Source organism: Coenobita brevimanus, chromosome 36 (assembly GCF_032717465.1).
Source record: "Coenobita brevimanus isolate Jiangsu-jjx chromosome 36, ASM3271746v2, whole genome shotgun sequence".
NCBI lineage: Eukaryota > Metazoa > Arthropoda > Malacostraca > Decapoda > Coenobitidae > Coenobita > Coenobita brevimanus.
In genome coordinates this window covers 5,215,360-5,225,359 of record NC_136989.1, presented here as the reverse complement: position 1 = coordinate 5,225,359, position 10,000 = coordinate 5,215,360, and positions in this window count along the sequence as shown.

The window sequence follows — 10,000 nt, the reverse complement described above, 5'->3', positions numbered from 1 at the left end:
GACTAGTGCTCACACCGTCCCCAGTAGGACCGCAGGGGCGTCCACCGCACTTCCCCCGTCTGCTACTCCTGTGGCTTCCTTCCAGGGCAGCATCCCTTGCTTGCCTCACCCCTCCAGAGGCTGAGTGGGATGCCCCTCTCTTCCCCCACACCCCTAGGGTCTGAGCCTGCTTCCCAGCGGAGTCCCTGTTGGAGAGAGCCTTGAGCGGCCCCACTGTGAGCCTGGGAGTGTGCTCACTACAGCTGGCGCCCCGACATCACCAGCTGCTGCCAGACTCCCCGAGGGCGAGACACCACTGACAGCCCCTGACAGCCTCCTGACACCGGCAAGACCACAGCCCCTGCCGCTGAAGGACACACCCGGGACTCCAGGCCGGGACCTCCCCAGACCAACCAGCAAGCTGTCCTCCTCCTCCAAGGGCAGGCACAGAGCAGCGCACCTGCTTGCTCTGTTCAGCCCCAGTCCCAAGGGCCGCCACATGCTCTGAGGCCCCACCAGAGAAGGGCCTCCCTCAACGCCGCCCTGCAGCCCACACTGAATGATTCAGTACATGGCCAGGCACCTACGCCTCTCTCAAGGGCGCACACCTGATGGGATGCCTGCCACACCTGGGCAACACCTGGAACTACCTGGTCTCCTGTCGTCCAACTGCTATTCTTATGTACTAACATGGTGTTTGTTGTGTCAGTGTACTGTGTCCTGCACCTGTGTCTTTTGTGCTAATGTACATGTAAGACTGGCCAGCTGGTGTTTGAACCCTGCACCTTTGTTGCATACTGGGGGGCGCGGTAGCACAGTGGTAGCGCGCCAGACTTATAATCGAGGGATTGCGAGTTCGAGCCTCGCCCAGGCTGCCGTGCCGGGAGTGGTAGCTCGCTCCTGTAACCCTAGCGGGGCTATATAGTCCAATACAGGGCTTAGCTCGGGGGAACTCCATTTCTCCCATTTGTTGCTGCTCTACACCAGGCCATGAAGACAACCCAAGTCAGTTGCCTGTGCTCTGAGCCCAAGAAGTTGAACTCATTGAAGTGAGTGATGAGGAGGGGGAGACCAAGGATGAGATAGGAGGATGGAGAATGAAACTACAGAAGAGTGTATATGAGTGAGGAGGGGGAGACCAAGGATGAGATGGAGAATGAGAGACTGACTAGAAGAGTGTATGTGAGGTGGAGGGGGAGACCAAGGATGGAGTGGAGAGGATGGAGAATGAAAGACTGACTAGAAGAGTATAATTATATGAGTGAGGAGGAGGGGGAGTCCAAGGATGAGATGGAGGGATGGAGTGGGGAGGATGGAGAATGAGAGACTGACTAGAAGAGTATAATTATATGAGTGAGGAGGAGGGTGAGACCAAGGATGAGATGGAGGGATGGAGAATGAGAGACTGACTAGAAGAGTGAGTGTATAATTATGAGTGCGGAGGGGGAGGCTGAGGATGAGATGGAAGGATGGAGAATGAGAAACTGACTAGAAGAGTGAGTATAGATGAGTAAGGAGGGGGAGATAGGATGGGATGAAAGGATGGAGTGTGAGAGACTGATTAGGAGAGTCAAGGAAGAAGTATGCAGCACTACATCAAGTGAGTGGATGGTGTTGGCCACTACAGACCACCAAAGGAGAGAATGAAGAATATGAAAGAGATATGTGAAGAGAAAGAGCAGAGAAGGAAAGGGAGGGGGGAGGTATGGAGGGAGAGAAGGAGGGGTACATATGGAGGAGGAAGGAGGGAAATGTAGGAAGGTACATGAAGGAAGGAAGGAAAGCAAAAAGGAAGGAAGGAAATAAAACGGTAGGGAGGAAGGGAAGGAAGAAGGGAAAGAAAGGAAGAAGGAATTACAGGGAGGAAGGAAGGAAGAAGAAGTAGGAAAGATGGAAGGACGGAGGAAGGAAGGAAGAAGACGTAGGAAAGAAGGAAGGAAGGAGGAAGACGAAGGAAGGAAGGAGGAAGACGTAGAAAAGAAGGAAGGAAGGAGGAAGACGAAGGAAAGAAGGAAGGAAGGAGGAAGACGAAGGAAAGAAGGAAGGAAGGAGGAAGACGTAGGAAAGAAGGAAGGAAGGAGGAAGACGTAGGAAAGAAGGAAGGAAGGAGGAAGACGTAGGAAAGAAGGAAGGAAGGAGGAAGACGTAGGAAAGAAGGAAGGAAGGAGGAAGACGTAGGAAAGAAGGAAGGAAGGAGGAAGGCGAAGGAAGGAAGGAGGAAGACGTAGGAAAGAAGGAAGGAAAGAGGAAGATGTAAGAAAGAAGGGAGGAGGAAGACGTAGGAAGGAAGGAGGAAGACGTAGGAAAGAAGGAAGGAAGGAGAAAGGCGTAGGAAAGAAGGAAGGAAGGAGAAAGGCGTAGGAAAGAAGGAAGGAAGGAGGAAGACGTAGGAAAGAAGGAAGAGGAAAGGAGGTAAGAAGGGCTAGCAGTTGGCATCAATATACTCCAGTCAGAATAAATATAACTTTAAAAAAATAAATAGAACTCCATAAATCCAAATAGACATCAGAATTACCTGTATATAAAAAAATAATATAACTAATATCCATGCGGGTCGCACAGTGGTGAAAAATCCTTAATTCCGATTTACAAAACATTAAATAAAGTAGTCTGAAGTAACAATATCTCTTCATATTAGTAAAAATCTATTATTAATAATTTATAACATTAATAAATAATCAGTTTGAGTGCATTAGATATTTTTAAAAGGCTGTGGATAAATAGTTTTGTGGAGGGAGAGGGAAGGCATGGCGGGAGGGGGACGCTAAGTGAATTTTTGTTAGTGTCTTTGGGTATTTGTGGCCACGTGGGCCATGGCTGCTGCCGGTGAGTATTGACATCTTTTTGGTATATAGCCAAGACATTTTGGAAGGAGTGGGAGCGTGTAAAGATGTGGAACAGAGGCGTAATGAGTGATGGCGACTGTGGCGGCCTGGGCAGGGCTGGCCAAATACCCGTTTATATGTAACGTTTGGGGCTGCAGAGGCGGCCAGTACCTATTAACCTCTATTTGGCCAGCTGCCTGGCTGTACACTAGGCCCTTATCTCCCTCCCTATCCCCTGAAGGCAGGATGGTGGCTGGGGGGCTGCAGGATGGTGGCTGGGGGGCTGCAGGATGGTGGCTGGGGGGCTGAAGGATGGTGGCTGGGGGGCTGAAGGATGGTGGCTGGGGGGCTGCAGGATGGTGGCTGCAGGATGGTTGCTGGGGGGCTGCAGGATGGTGGCTGCAGGATGGTGGCTGGGGGGCTGCAGGATGGTGGCTGGGGGGCTGCAGGATGGTGGCTGGGGGGCTGAAGGATGGTGGCTGGGGGGCTGAAGGATGGTGGCTGGGGGGCTGAAGGATGGTGGCTGGGGGGCTGAAGGATGGTGGCTGGGGGGCTGAAGGATGGTGGCTGGGGGGCTGAAGGATGGTGGCTGGTGGGCGGAAGCTTGGTGGCTGCAGGAGGGTGGCTGGGTGGCTGCAGGATGGTGGCTGCAGGATGGTGGCTGGGGGCTGAAGGATGGTGGCTGGGGGGCTGCAGGATGGTGGCTGGGGGCTGAAGGATGGTGGCTGGGGGGCTGCAGGATGGTGGCTGGGGGGCTGCAGGATGGTGGCTGGGGGGCTGAAGGATGGTGGCTGCAGGATGGTGGCTGGGGGGCTGAAGGATGGTGGCTGGGGGGCTGCAGGATGGTGGCTGGGGGGCTGAAGGATGGTGGCTGGGGGGCTGAAGGATGGTGGCTGGGGGGCTGAAGGATGGTGGCTGAAGGATGGTGGCTGCAGGATGGTGGCTGGGGGGCTGAAGGATGGTGGCTGGGGGGCTGCAGGATGGTGGCTGAAGGATGGTGGCTGAAGGATGGTGGCTGGGGGGCTGAAGGAGGGGGATAATCAGCCTGTCGTCCTCTCAGGGGTCATGGCGTCCCTACACAGCCGTAATGGCGCCACAAGTGTCACCAATATTTATGTATTTCCTTCAGTACCTCTTCAGTACCAGTCTCTACCAATACATTAATGCTACAATGGGATGCTAGTCACGAAGAAGTGCTATGGATGGGGTATAGTGATAGATTAAGTATGAAATAGGAAAGCCAAAATGTGTTAAGAGACAGGACCCTCAACAAAAAATATATATATATCTTTTTATTGATTTAAGGACTTTGAAAATTGGTATTATTATTATTATTATTATTATTATTATTATTGGTATTATTATTATTATTATTATTATTATTATTATTATATTGTTGTTTCATTCACTTAGGGAGTTTGAAAATAGACAGAATTGCATTTATTTTTATCATCATTATTATTATTATTATTATTATTATTATTATTATTATTATTATTATGGAATACAAAGAGCCATCAGTAAATGAGGAAAATACAAATATACAAAATCATATAAAATGGTTTAGATTGACATACAATAAATCACCTTAGCCTACCTGTCCACTCCATCCCTCCATCTCATCCTTGGCCTGCCTCTCCTTCTCCACTTCATCCCTCCATCTCATCTTCGGCCTTCCCCTCCTTCTCCACTCCATCCCTCCATCATAACTCAAAAACACAACCAAACAATCCACAGCTAGGAAACGAAAACGGCAAAATGCTTTTCAACGCTTTTAAAATAGATATAAAAACATTGCAGCTCAGATAGATAAATAGATAGATAGAACACCAAAAATGCATTCTTCAAACTCCATGAATAACCCAAAATGAAGGAAAAGAAACAGGAATATTTCATAATAAGATGGTTTGGTAAATTATCTGAATCGGAAAGTTTGGCTCGAAAGGCCTTTGTTTCTTTGTTTCTTTTTCTCTTTCTTTTTTTTTTTTTTTTTTTTTTTTTTTTTGAAAATGAAAATGCAAAACGCTTTTTGACGCTTGTAAAATAGATAAAATACAAAAAATTGCAACTCAAATAGATAGATAGATAGAAACTCAAAAATTTATCTATCTCTCTGTTGCCAGACACCTTAACCCTTTAACCGCGGGTATTGTTTTGGTCTGACTGTCCTCTCCCGCGGGGGTTTCAGCCAAATGTAAACAAACCTTTAAACCTTAATAACTCTGCACAGAATAAAGCTAGAGAAAAAAATAAGGTACCATTAGAAAGTACTAACCTTCAGCTTTCCATTGATGTAGGTTTCATGACTTTGTTGACTTTCACAGGACGGGGAGAGCCGTTAGAAGTGAGGGGTGTGAAATAACTATTTTACGCCCCACACACCAGTACCAAATGCCAACCACTTTCTGATAATAGTAATATAAACATATATGAACACTGTACATACGATAAACACCCACTCTGTGTTCACTGAGGTAGGTAAAAGGCACTTCCCTGCGGCTGCGCCCGCTCTTCACTGCGGCTGCGCCTCACTTCACTGCGGCGGTACCCGCTCACTGACGTTTCCTGCGATCTTTTCATTCTTTCTAACTTCTAATATTATTTTACATATAATATGGGCAATGTACATTATATTTACAATGCACTTATTACTATATTGCGTCACTGGCGCATCACAGAATTACATAAGTGCCGCAGAATTCCACAAGTGCCGCAGATTCTCTTATTACAATATCACTTATTATACTGGCCAATATTTCCTTTATTTTTTAGGCAAAATATCCCTTATTACTACATTATCCATTATACATTTATTGGCAAAGCACGTCACTGTCGCATCACTATATATCACTGTCACTTTCAGTATTTACTCAGAGAGTGGTACTCGGCAAAGCACGGAGTTACACAGAGAGCGACTTGGCATTCCAGGCACTGGTGTGTGCTCATTTTTCTCGTCCTAGGCCTCCGTGTGGTGTTATGACATACTCTGCAGCGGCCCTGTGACAACCTGCCGCCTGCTGTAAGAGGCAGTTTCACAAGCTGGTGCCGGCTCATGTAATTGCGGCACTCAGGACGGTCAGGTTGTGTGTCAGAGTGTCGCCTCGGGATCAATGCCGTCACCTGACCAAATCGTGCAAGTAGCTGCTGCACGACAGTCTTGGAAAACTGTCTCAGTGATGGTTGCCTTATGCCCCCGACTTGTGTCTTGTAGAGAATGAAGGCGTTGAGCATGCACATATCGAGCATGTGCAGGCAAGCCTTCCTGTACCATCGGGTGTTTCTCCTGAGACAGTCGATTTCGCCAATCATCATATCAGACTTATCAACAAGTCTCATATTTACATTATAATCAATGACGGCATCAGGCTTCATGATTGGCTCTCCCGTCCTGTAGCTGACCTTCCCAGTTCTCTTCAATTCCCCCTTGTGGATGGTGCTGATCATATTCACGACCTTCTTGTCATGCCACCTGATCGCAAGAAGCTTGTCTGACTTCTTCAGGTGAACATCTCCCTTGGATGATGATGATGCTTCAGGGAAACTTGGCCACTCTTTCCTATAGCTCCGTACAGTGCCAACAGTGCCAATGCCGTGTTCAGCCAGGTATTTGGAGAGTTTCGGTGCTGTGTAATAATTGTCTGTGTACAGCACATGATTACCACCAAAATACCTCTCCATCAGCACTTTTACAACGGAGCCAGAGAAGCCAAGGGGGTCTTTCCTGTTCACATCCATTGTGCTTGCAGAGTAGATGACGAAATCCAGGTTATACCCCGTCTCACAGTCACACAGCACAAAGAACTTTATCCCAAAGCAGTGGCGTTTGCTGGGGATGTACTGCCTGAATTTGAGACGTCCTCTGAACAATACCAGGGATTCGTCTATGACGACTTTCTGCATAGGCCTGAAAAATCGCATAAATCGATCCCTAATCCAGTTGAGAAAATCCCTCACTTTCCACAGAGGGTCAGTTTGGGACGGGTTTGCATTGTCAGCGAAGTGCAGGTATCCAAGCAGCTGTCGGAACCGATCCCGTGACATATACTTCCCGAATATTGGGATAGTAGTTATGTCATCCACGAGCCAGTACTCCTCCAACTCATGTCTCTTTATATGGGGCATCAAAAACATCAGTGCAAAGAACACATACAGCTCTCTGATCCCGACAGGCAACCACGACACTTGCTTTGGTGAGCCAATAGGTCCCAGCCCTTCTGCTGCACACTGAGCTGCATACCTATTGGTCTCATTGCTGACATGCTGCACAATTTCATCATCCATGAAGGCCAGGAAGTAATCAACAAACTCATCACCTGCGTTGCATGGGAAGGCAGGCTGTATTCCAGCATTTGTCATATCAAACGGTGGATTGTGTGGCTGGAAATCTGCACCGTCAGACCAAACAAATGCATCCACTTGCCCTGTGCGTGGTTCAGTGGCAGGGGCAGGTTGCATTGCACTCGTTTCCCCGTGAGAAGGAGCTGAGGTGGAGGCAATGGGCGAGGCAGGAGGCAAGCGGGAGGTGGGTGAGGCAGGAGGCAACGGGGAGGGGGGTGAGTGCAGGGGCGGTGAGTGGGGGGGTGGACGGGGTGAGGGAACTGAGCGGGGGGGTTTCTGACCTGGTGCGTGGTGAAACTTGACCCTTTCTACCCCGCTTATCACCTCGCTTATCGCCCAGCTTTGCCCTCCAACTGCCACGCATCCCCTTTGTTCTAGGCCTGCCTGCACGGCCTGCACGGCCTGCCTTCCCTCGCCTTGCAGGCTTTGGTAATTCGTACTCCTCAGATGATGTAGACTGAGGAGAGGGCACGACAGATGATGATGATGATGATGTGAGGGCAATTGGGCTAGGGGAACGGGAAATTGATGGGAAATGCGTACTAGGGCCTGGTGTGGGAGACGTGAGCCTGCGCTTCACTCCCTTCCCACGTGCAATACCAGATTTGCCCATAGGAGCCTTTCCTTTCCCAGAGTAAGTTGGGGGTGGTGGGGGGAATCAACACGATCACTTTCATCACTGTCACTATCAATGGAAAATGGTTCACCACCAATCACTGCCAAATCATCACTGCTTGCTGTGAGTGTGTCACTTTCACTGCCACAATCAAGAGTAGTACTTACAGTTTTGTCCAGCTCAGTTCTAATTTCAGGAGTGCTCAACCCCTTCTGCCTCGCCGTCGGCAGTTCCTTTACCGGTGTAGAGGTAGAGGGAACACTAGCACTAAACATTGTAGAGGAGGAAGCGAGCGACGATGAGTTGGGACGGAGCGCCATTATCACGCACAGAGCTGGACAGATACTGACTGACGCGGGTCAGGGCAGGGGTGGGGACCCCTCGGGGTTGGAGGAGGGAGGTGGGATGGCTGGCGTGAAAGAACTCGACAGCTACTCTTGCGTGAGACTATTTGCGCGCCGGGAAAACGCGCGGTGTTCAAAATATTCACGATCATTCCAGAATGACACCCGCGGTTTGGTCCAGTTTTGTCACTGTCATTCTGGAATGACACCCGCGGTTAAAGGGTTAATCCCTTATACAGGGTGGCCACAAACAAATCACCTCCACATCACTCCAAAATGCTTTCTGAAAACTCCATGTATGGCTAAATAAGTCAGAATAAGGTGATCCTCATCATCAACATCATTGCCAGACGCCATGTATCCCAAACGGGGTGGCCAAGGGCTTAGAGTAATTGTTTTACAGGGAGGGGCACTAATCCCCCACCAACCCCACTTGAAGGTGATCCTGTCTTTGTTAATTACCAAAATCCAATATTTTGGTTTGAAAGGAGTTTTTGTTCTTTATATTTTTATTTTTGAATGAATAAAAATGATCTATCTGTCTATCTATCTATTGCCAGACGCCTCAATCCCGTACGGGGTGGCCACAAACAAATCATCTCCATGTCATCCTGTCCCTCGTCATTTCACTGCCTGCTCCCAGCTCACACCCCCCTCTCTCATATACCTCCCCACTCCATCCCTCCATCTCATCCTTGGCCTCCCCCTCCCTCACCCTCTCTCCACCTCACTCATATACACTCTCCTCATTAGTCTCTCACTCGCCATCCTCTCCACCCCATCCCTCCATCTCATCCTTGGCCTCCCCCTCCCTCTCCCCCCTCCACCTCACTCACATACACTCTCCTCATCAGTCTCTCACCCTCCATCCTCACCACATGGCCAAACCACCTCAAAAATCATTAAAAAAACATAGACTGATGTGTTTTTGATTCAGTAAAAGATTTGAGGCTCCCTAACACCACCTCCTTAGTGATTTATTTTTGGATATGGCTGCTTGGTATCATTTTGGGTGTTATTTATGCAGAGTTTGGTGATATTAGAATGATAAAGAAGAGGACAGTAAGGTGTAATCAAATAAATTGCATAGGAATAGGTGTTAGGGACCATTGGTGATATTGGAAGGATTTATATGGTAAAGAATAAGACAGCAAGGTGTAATAGGCAAAATAAATCACTTACAAAAAGGTGTTAGGGAGCTCTGGTGATACTGGAAGGATTTATATGGCAGAGAATAGGACAGTAAGGTATAGCCTAATAGGCAAATAAATCACTTACAGAAAGGTGTTAGGGATCTCTGGTGATACTGGAAGGATTTATAAGCATAGAAGATGACAGTAAGGTGTAGTAAGCAAAATAAATCACTTAGGAAAAGGTGTTAGGGAGCTTTGATGATATTGGAAGGATTTACATGGCACACAATAGGACAGCAAGGTGTAATAGACAAAGTAAATCACTTACAAAAAGGTGTTAGGGAGTTCTGGTGATATTGGAAGGATTTATAAACACAGAGGAGGACAGTAAGGTGTAATAGGCAAAATAAATCACTTAAAAAAAAGTGTTAGGGAGGTTTGATGATATTGGAAGGATTTATATGGCACAGAAGAGGACAGTAAGGTGTAATAGGCAAAATAAATCACTTACAAAAAGGTGTTAGGGAGCTCTAGTGATACTGGAAGGATTCATAAACACAGACGAGGACAGTAAGGTGTAATAAAAATAAATTGCTTAGGAAAAGGTGTTTGGGAGCTTCCTAACTGACAAGAATATGGTAGGATGCTCCCTAACACCTGTTCCTTAGTGATTTATTTTTGGATATGGCTGGCTAGTATCATTTTGGGTGTTATTTAGGAAGTTTGGTGATATTGGAAGGATTCTTGTCAGTTAGGAAGCCCCCA